This window comes from Pinus tabuliformis, chromosome X (genome assembly GCF_031772625.1).
Source record: "Pinus tabuliformis cultivar Carrire ecotype Pingquan chromosome X, CPIR1, whole genome shotgun sequence".
Lineage (NCBI taxonomy): Eukaryota > Viridiplantae > Streptophyta > Pinopsida > Pinales > Pinaceae > Pinus > Pinus tabuliformis.
In genome coordinates, this window is record NC_142308.1 from 1307857585 (window position 1) to 1307867977 (window position 10393).

The 10393-nt window shown below is 38.1% G+C and overlaps 1 pseudogene; it reads left to right on the forward strand.

Annotated features, from left to right (window-relative positions):
- The first annotated feature begins 3668 nt into the window (after positions 1-3668).
- LOC149144878 (putative truncated L-gulonolactone oxidase 7, mitochondrial pseudogene) lies at positions 3669-4028 on the forward strand (annotated as a pseudogene).
- The last annotated feature ends 6365 nt before the right edge of the window (positions 4029-10393 follow it).

Below are 10393 nucleotides of genomic sequence, written 5' to 3' on the forward strand. Positions count from 1 at the left end.
AGAAGCTCCGGTACACCATTCCGAGCGGCCTGTGTGGGGTTGATCTCTACTCTGGTTTTCTAATGCGTTATGTAAAAGCTTCGAGTGCTTATTTGGGAAAAGAAGAGGACTCAGTAGACATCGAAATGACGTACTATAGGGCCAAGGATCCCAACAGTCCCAGACTGTATGAAGATGTGCTGGAGGAAATTGAGCAAATGGCTCTCGTGAAATATGGAGCTCTGCCTCACTGGGGAAAGAACTGAAACATTGCCTTTGAAGGGGTCAGCCTCAGGCTTGCACAGTGGAAGATCCGAGGTCTGCTAGGGCTCAGTTGCAGGTCATGACAGCAACAGTTCTACATTAACTGTGTTTGGCGGAGACGGGACTGACAGCGGGGTGGCAAATGCGGTTGAGAAGGAAGACCTAGCGTTATAAGAAATTCGGAACGTATTTTCATTGGACCATCAGGTTAGCTGATTTGACGTGGGTTGGGGTGATTCAGGGGTTATGCTTAACATTTGTTGCGCGTAGACATTCCATTCCTTCCAGGTGACATTCTACATGCAGCGTGGGGCTACGTGTAACGTAATTTTCTTCTTATATAATGAGCTTATACATGATTTGGTCATTACGGCTTGTTATTTCGCGCTTCGGCTCCAGGTACTCTTTATTACCAGAGCCCTGTGCTGTAGGATATGCTACTGAACATTGCTTTGTTTACAGTTTTTTGGCCTGTAAGTTCTGAATTTTTTTACAGGTAATCCATTAATTGAATTGATGAATAGTATTCGCATGTGATTGTTTGAATGTCTCTTGTTTGTTTGCCTCTGCAATCTCACTGTACTTGGGGCCTTCTATAATCTGCCTTCACACAGGCTACAAAACTAGGTCTGCTTGTCTCTTGGTACCTTTGTCTGTTGGTTTGTCTCGGGTTACTCATTTATTTCCGATGGGTAAGGTATCTACTACTAAGGAAGGCTCTCCCATCCCATGCATGCTAGGCGGGCTAGGTCGGGTTACTCCTTTATTTTCGATAGACTTTTCGATAGACAAGCCTAAGCTTGCTTGCATTCAACTTCCTTCCTTTGTGAAGTCACATGAGAGCTATACAGGGAGGAGTATAATAGTCACATGAGAGGTTCCCTTTATTGCATAATTAGGATTGTGTCGGTTCCGTTTATTTCTCTATATCTCTTGTGAATCTCAATAGGATATGGTTTGATACTTGGTGAGTGCATTCCAGTTAAGCCTTCAGATTCTATTGTTGTTTGTTGGACTTGCATTTGTTGTTATAGTCTTTCTGTTTCTCTAAAGATATTGCTAAATATTTCTCTGTTCAAATCCTCCACTCCTCCAACTTTGTTAACTTTGAGTTCCATGTGCATTGTGGGTGTCCACGGTATCTACTTTTCCATTTTGTAAACTGGCTTTGGGTTTTTGTGTAAACCTGTATGTATCCCATTATTCCAGTTTGGAAGTTGGATTCTGGCCAGCTGTGTGCATCTGTGTGTGTTCATGTGTAGTATTATTTATCCACTCTCTGCCATTGGAAGCTGGCTTTGGGTTTTGTGCCACTTTTCCGTTTTGGAAGCTGGCTTTGGGCTTTGTGTGAATTTCCTGTTTCACTTTTTCATTTTGGAAGCTGGCTGTGGGCTTGCTTTGTGGATGTCTATGTATCTACTTTCCCGTTTGGAAAGTAGCTGTGGGTTTTCTAGGATGTTTCCTATCAATAGATTCTCGCATTGTGAGTTCTGTAAGTAGATGTATGAGGCCTTTATAGTTATGCCATGCCGGTGAAACAGCTACTGTAAAGCTACTGTAATCAATCAGTCAAGCTCATTATAAAGCTCTGTAGTTTTTGTCTTAGAATTGGTCAATGGTCTTCACAGAGACCTGCTATTAAGATCTAGCTATTATTTTATTGATATGAACTTGTTCTTCTATATACTCTTTTCTTTATAAGCCTCTCATATTTTGATAAATTTATTCATTTTTTCCATAGCTTATGCTCTACAAAATTTCAAGGTTTCGACCTTGAATGACTAGCTGATTGTTAATTCAATTTTGTATTTTCTTTTCTTTAATACCTGTTATTCATTCACTTTATTTTGAATATCGTGATCTCAATCTATATATTGGTTTTCTTTTTCTTATTTTTCAATGTAAATATATCCATAAAATAAAATAGCAAAGATTTCCACTTTATATTATATATACCAAGAAAACTGTGTTGTACTATTCTAATTTTGTACTGTTTGGATCCATTGCTGTTCCAACTTGACTCTTTGCAGTATAGGGATTTCTTGTACTTTTTCCCCATACAAGTATAGTTTTTCGAATTGATTGTTTGTTTGTTTGGTTCTCTAACTGTTACATACTTATTTCGTATCACAAGGTGTGTGCTTCATTAGTTGTTTCTTGTTGCAGTATTCCTGCTTTAAGGTGCATATTCCCATTGTCCAACCCACCAAACAAGGCAAGGCTCATTGCGGCCAGCTTGCTCATCTTTATGAAAAATAAAGCAATACAGTATTCCTGCTTTAGGGTACACCTCTAATATGAGTTGTATACATCTAGAGGATCTCCCAAGTCCATTAAAATCGAGAATAGCTGTCATTGTTTGCTTCATACCCGTGTTCCCTTACTTCCTTTTTCACTTATTCATACACGTGCCCTGCACATTTGCAGTTATTTAGATTCACATAAAATTGAGTTTATGTGGGCAAGTGATTGATTTCTTAGTTTATCTTCTTTGATATCCTTGCTGTTAACTATTAATGTGATTGAATAAGCTTAAGTCTGAAACTCTTTTACTAATGATTTGAATTGGCCTTGATAAAAAAACTGCCTTCCCCATATGTTCCCAATAGTTAAGCAGACTATTGATAATTCTACTTTATCTAGTCAGGGAGCAGATCCTAGAAAAGGGCACGTTGTGTTTCTTCCGCAGAGGACATGACAATGTCCTTAACCTAAGATCAATAACTAGATGTACGAGGCAGTGTCATTTCTCTGTGTTTGAAACCTCCTGTAGCTACATATATCATTAGTTTTCCTTGCTTTTTTTTTTCTAATAATGAGGGGGCACCCATGCTTACAGCCCTACACATTTGTAGTTATTTAGATTCACATAGAATTGATAAGTTCATTCTACTTTATCTAGTCAGATCCTAGACTGGGTTTTTTAATATGATAGGAAAATCTCAACTATAGACCCAATGGGCCTGTCCTTGTAACTTGTATGAATCCCTTTTCATGAAAATGTAAAGGGCATGCTGTGTACATCTGAAAATATTGATAAACACGGTCAGTCGACTTGCATGAAATACGGAGGTGAAACGTGCAAGGAAACCCCCTGGTTGCAAGGAAAATATTTTGCAGAGAGAGCCTTTAGGGTTTCCTGGTTGTGGGCGCGAATGGGTGAAATGGAGGCGTGCATACGGATCAGGCCCAGGAGTAAATGGAGGCCCTGGCGGAGAAGCTGGTGCATACGGATCAGTTCCTGGGTGTGGATGTGGGCGTGGCGGAGGCGGAGGGGCGTACGGTGGCGGTGGCGGGGGCAGAGCGTATGGATCAATATGAGGGCCACAGGGCCTCAGGATGAGTGAGACGAACTGCTGACAGCGTGCCCATGGGATCCTCGGATCAACGGATTATTCTTCTTTCAGATCGGACTCAGTATCAGCATGTCCAAGATCGGACAATTTCTTTCCGACGTAAAGAAGCTCCGGGACACCATTCCGAGCGGCCTGTGTGGGGTTGAGCTGTACTCTGGTTTTCTTATGCGTTATGTAAAAGCTTCGAGTGCTTATTTGGGAAAAGAAGAGGATTCAGTAGACATCGAAATGACGTACTATCGGGCCAAGGATCCCAACAGTCCCAGACTGTATGAAGATGTGTTGGAGGAAATTGAGCAAATGGCGCTCATGAAATATGGAGCTCTGCCTCACTGGGGAAAGAACCGAAACATTGCCTTTGACGGGGTCAGCCTCAGGCTTGCACAGTGGAAGATCCGAGGTCTGCTAGGGCTCAGTTGCAGGTCATGACAGCAGCAGTTCTACATTAACTGTGTTTGGCGGAGACGGGACTGACAGCGGGGTGGCAAATGCGGTTGAGAAGGAAGACCTAGCGTTATAAGAAATTCGGAACGTATTTTCATTGGACCATCAGGTTAGCTGATTTGACGTGGGTTGGGGTGATTCAGGGGTTATGCTTAACATTTGTTGCGCGTAGACATTCCATTCCTTCCAGGTGACATTCTACATGCAGCGTGGGGCTACGTGTAACGTAATTTTCTTCTTATATAATGAGCTTATACATGATTTGGTCATTACGGCTTGTTATTTCGCGCTTCGGCTCCAGGTACTCTTTATTACCAGAGCCCTGTGCTGTAGGATATGCTACTGAACATTGCTTTGTTTACAGTTTTTTGGCCTGTAAGTTCTGAATTTTTTTACAGGTAATCCATTAATTGAATTGATGAATAGTATTCGCATGTGATTGTTTGAATGTCTCTTGTTTGTTTGCCTCTGCAATCTCACTGTACTTGGGGCCTTTTATAATCTGCCTTCACACAGGCTACAAAACTAGGTCTGCTTGTCTCTTGGTACCTTTGTCTGTGGGTTTGTCTCGGGTTACTCATTTATTTCCGATGGGTAAGGTATCTACTACTAAGGAAGGCTCTCCCATCCCAGGCATGCTAGGCGGGCTAGGTCGGGTTACTCCTTTATTTTCGATAGACTTTTCGATAGACAAGCCTAAGCTTGCTTGCATTCAACTTCCTTCCTTTGTAAAGTCACATGAGAGCTATACAGGGAGGAGTATAATAGTCACATGGGAGGTTCCCTTTATTGCATATTTAGGATTGTGTCGGTTCCGTTTATTTCTCTATATCTATTGTGAATCTCAATAGGATATACTTTGATACTTGGTGAGTGCATTCCAGTTAAGCCTTCAGATTCTATTTTTGTTTGTTGGACTTGCATTTGTTATTATAGTCTTTCTGTTTCTCTAAAGATATTGCTAAATATTTCTCTGTTCAAATCCTCCACTCCTCCAACTTTGTTAACTTTGAGTTCCATGTGCATTGTGGGTGTCCACGGTATCTACTTTTCCATTTTGTAAACTGGCTTTGGGTTTTTGTGTAAACCTGTATGTATCCCATTATTCCAGTTTGGAAGTTGGATTCTGGCCAGCTGTGTGCATCTGTGTGTGTTCATGTGTAGTATTATTTATCCACTCTCTGCCATTGGAAGCTGGCTTTGGGTTTTGTGCCACTTTTCCGTTTTGGAAGCTGGCTTTGGGCTTTGTGTGAATTTCCTGTTTCACTTTTTCATTTTGGAAGCTGGCTGTGGGCTTGCTTTGTGGATGTCTATGTATCTACTTTCCCGTTTGGAAAGTAGCTGTGGGTTTTCTAGGATGTTTCCTATCAATAGATTCTCGCATTGTGAGTTCTGTAAGTAGATGTATGAGGCCTTTATAGTTATGCCATGCCTGTGAAACAGCTACTGTAAAGCTACTGTAATCAATCAGTCAAGCTCATTATAAAGCTCTGTAGTTTTTGTCTTAGAATTGGTCAATGGTCTTCACAGAGACCTGCTATTAAGATCTAGCTATTATTTTATTGATATGAACTTGTTCTTCTATATACTCTTTTCTTTATAAGCCTCTCATATTTTGTTAAATTTATTCATTTTTTCCATAGCTTATGCTCTACAAAATTTCAAGGTTTCGACCTTGAATGACTAGCTGATTGTTAATTCAATTTTGTATTTTCTTTTCTTTAATACCTGTTATTCATTCACTTTATTTTGAATATCGTGATCTCAATCTATATATTGGTTTTCTTTTTCTTATTTTTCAATGTAAATATATCCATAAAATAAAATAGCAAAGATTTCCACTTTATATTATATATACCAAGAAAACTGTGTTGTACTATTCTAATTTTGTACTGTTTGGATCCATTGCTGTTCCAACTTGACTCTTTGCAGTATAGGGATTTCTTGTACTTTTTCCCCATACAAGTATAGTTTTTCGAATTGATTGTTTGTTTGTTTGGTTCTCTAACTGTTACATACTTATTTCGTATCACAAGGTGTGTGCTTCATTAGTTGTTTCTTGTTGCAGTATTCCTGCTTTAAGGTGCATATTCCCATTGTCCAACCCACCAAACAAGGCAAGGCTCATTGCGGCCAGCTTGCTCATCTTTATGAAAAATAAAGCAATACAGTATTCCTGCTTTAGGGTACACCTCTAATATGAGTTGTATACATCTAGAGGATCTCCCAAGTCCATTAAAATCGAGAATAGCTGTCATTGTTTGCTTCATACCCGTGTTCCCTTACTTCCTTTTTCACTTATTCATACACGTGCCCTGCACATTTGCAGTTATTTAGATTCACATAAAATTGAGTTTATGTGGGCAAGTGATTGATTTCTTAGTTTATCTTCTTTGATATCCTTGCTGTTAACTATTAATGTGATTGAATAAGCTTAAGTCTGAAACTCTTTTACTAATGATTTGAATTGGCCTTGATAAAAAAACTGCCTTCCCCATATGTTCCCAATAGTTAAGCAGACTATTGATAATTCTACTTTATCTAGTCAGGGAGCAGATCCTAGAAAAGGGCACGTTGTGTTTCTTCCGCAGAGGACATGACAATGTCCTTAACCTAAGATCAATAACTAGATGTACGAGGCAGTGTCATTTCTCTGTGTTTGAAACCTCCTGTAGCTACATATATCATTAGTTTTCCTTGCTTTTTTTTTTCTAATAATGAGGGGGCACCCATGCTTACAGCCCTACACATTTGTAGTTATTTAGATTCACATAGAATTGATAAGTTCATTCTACTTTATCTAGTCAGATCCTAGACTGGGTTTTTTAATATGATAGGAAAATCTCAACTATAGACCCAATGGGCCTGTCCTTGTAACTTGTATGAATCCCTTTTCATGAAAATGTAAAGGGCATGCTGTGTTTCGTCCGCAGAAGAGATGACAATGTCCTTATGTAATATCTCAGATTCATAAGCAAATGTATGAGGCCAATGTTGAAACCTCATGTTGCTACATATGTATCATTAGTTTTTTTCCCTGACAATGGCCTTCTATATGTATGAGGCCTTCTGTAAGTAGATGTATGAGGCCTTTATGGCCATCCGTTTATAACTCTGCTTTACTAGCATCATGAATTAAAGGAATACCGTGGTACTCATTATATCGAAACAGAGCAGTATCGCTCTCTGATCATGTGATTACTGATATATCGATATATAAATATGGAACTGATTAGTACTTCTCAGGTCCTCCAATTGTTGTGTTTTCCCATCCAGCTCTTTTGAAATCTCATTGGTTCTTTTGCACCCTTTGTCATGAGACTTAACTGTCTGTCTTCGCCTCCACTGCTGTTGAAATAGAGTATAATAGTCTTTGTCTCTGGTGCCTTTTGGGCTACTGGTGCTCCTGGTTGTGCCTTCCCTGCTGCTGAGACTACTATTGGTAGGCGTTTATGTTGGGTTCTTTTTTTTCCTATGAAATAGACCCCTATCCACCTCCATAGACTTTTCCAATCATATTGATATCATATCTCTAAACAATTCAAACAGATCCATGAACTCTGCTATACACTTTGCATTGCAATCAGATCCAATCAAATTCAGAAGGCTTTGTCAGAAACTTTTGCGATCTAATTCAGAAGGCTCTATCTTATTCAGCAGAGTCTTTTGTCAAACCTTAACAAATCCATAATTCACAGGTTCAAATTCAGGGTTCAGTCACTTTCCTTTTAAGGAGCTTACGGGCACAGTCTTTTCTTTTAGGGAACAGTCACAGGTTTCCTTTGAGGTGGTCACGTTCACAGTCTCTTTCCTTTCTTCCCTTTTTAGGAGTTTAGATTCACGGGTTCAAATTCAAATTGATGCTCAGCTTCAAATTCCTAAAAGTCAAATCCAGAAAGGTAGTCTCTAGTCTATACGACAAGTCAAATTAAGAAATGTAGTCTATGCAATTCTGAAGATAGTCTCATATCTCCATACACTTTTTTTAATCATATCCATAAGGTAGTCTATTCATATCTATACACTTTTGCAATCAGTTCCATGACTCTATTTTCAGTCGAATAGACTCCTATATTTTTGCAATTAGATCCATGGACTTTTTGCCACTCTCTGGATTGGAATCAGATCCGTAAACTTTTTGTTCAACTACTTTTGCAATTAATTTTTTTTATAATTATTATTAATTTTTATTTGATACTCAATTTATTATTATTGTATTAATATTAAATTTATCTTGTATCTGGTCGAGCCCACACTCAGTTTGGAAGCTTTCTATGTTTTTCGTTAACTGTATTATAATCTATGCAAAAATACTGTTTTCATATTTAGTCATTAGTCCAATTAGGTTGAACTGTCATCACCCTCAGATAAAAAAATCACAGATCAGAATGCCAATCTATGAGAAAACAATTGCTGTGTAATTTGAATAATGTTGATTTTATTGTAAGGGAAAGGTGAAGCTAAGGTTCTTAACTTCTTTATAATTTTTTCAAACATATCAAAAAGTTACTCATGTATTTAGACCGATAGAAAAATAAATAATCTTTTTATATTTAACAAAATATAGCTCTTGAATTCTTGTGCTGTAGAATGACTGCTGAATGCTAAATATCTTTTTTATAGTTTCCTTTTTCACTAGATGTGTTTTCAAGAAGTCCAGAAGAGGGCTTCAATTGTATCATGACATCTATATTGTTGTGATGAGTTGACAGCCATAAGAGGACTATTGCTCCTACTTTCTCAGATCACTTTGAGAGGATCATATTGCATGTTTCGAGTTGCTGCAATTTTATGACATCAGTTCCTTCATTGGAATACATGAATTTCTGTACTAACAACAGATGTGGTAGAATGCTTTAGTTTTACAAAGATGACGTCCTTGGCCTTAGATCCTATTGGTGGCAGATTTGTGAGGCAGTAGACGTCTTGTCGCTAGGTTGATAGATGTCCATTAACTATGTTTTGAGCTTGTTGTTTATAGGATTCAAGTTTTTCCTTAACTGATTCCAATGCTCTGCCATTCTCAAGGTTCGTGGAATCTTCGCTCCATTGGAATCTGGATGCTGGGGATATCTATGAATTATATTTTGTTTTGTTAGCTGCATGTAGATGTATTCAACCCTCTTGTGGATAGCCCTTATGGCCAGGTGTAGTTTGTCTCTTATATAGCCGAAATTTCCCCAATTTATGTTTTGTTTTCTTTTTCATTTAAATGGCGGATTGTGGCCCACCTTCCATAGTAACTTGGCATTGTAATTTTATACTCTAATATTTACTCTGTAATTTATTGCACTCTCTAAAACAATTATTCTTACAGTTTTTGCTTCATTTTATTCTATGAGCATTATATACATGATTTCCTTTTTTGTATATGTGATTGTCAATAAAATGATAATAGCACTGATATGTCTTCCTTTTTCTCACGCTCTGTCTCTGGTTTTATATTGCTTTGTTAATAATTTTCCGAAGGCTTTACTGAACTTATTATTCCAGATTTTTACTTCTTTCAGTATTCATGTTACCACATGTGCATAATTATCTATATCCTACCATTAGTAATGGAAAAAAGACCCTTTATAGCACTCTTAAACTGAATAAATCACATTTCTTATCTTTCTCTCTTGCTCCCATGCCACTTGTAAAACGCTTTTCAAATTTTTCCACTTAATGAATATAATTTTAGTATACAATTTGAGTTTGAAATAAAATCAGTCTACGTATTTGCTGCTTCGGGAAGCTATTTGGTGCTTTCTTCCGCATTTAGTCACAGGAATGCCTTCTCTTGGGTTGTAATTTAAAGCCATTATCGTCAGTTGTGCTTCCAGGGCAGTTTACGTTGTTCTTTATCTTGGCAGTCATATTTCGAACTTCAGTGTCAGAGCTACGCAGTGGATGCTACCGGACATAAGGAGTCTCTGTAGCTTACCAGACATTTGCGGTTTCAAAGGTGCGCACAATCACTTCGTGTTCTATAATCATTTTCATTGTTCAACTTGTTATTATGATTCTCTGGTTGTAACTGCATTGCATCAGTAAACATAATATTGTATCGAACACTTAGTCGTCATCATGTCTTCTATGTCTGATAAACACAAGTTGCAATTAGTATTGCAAAAACATCACTTATTCCGTGTGGACAATTTCTCATATCTAATTGGAGACTGCCTATTCGATAGTTTAGAACTTTTACTAGATTTCCGATACACATCAGTGGAGCTAAGGAAAGGAACAATAGAATATTTTAGAGCCTCTCTCAAAAAACAAGATAGCGAGGCAATTTTGTCTTATGAACATGAACTGCATGAAGCTTCTCTTAAAGAAATGCATAACATTAGCAACCGTGAAGTCTA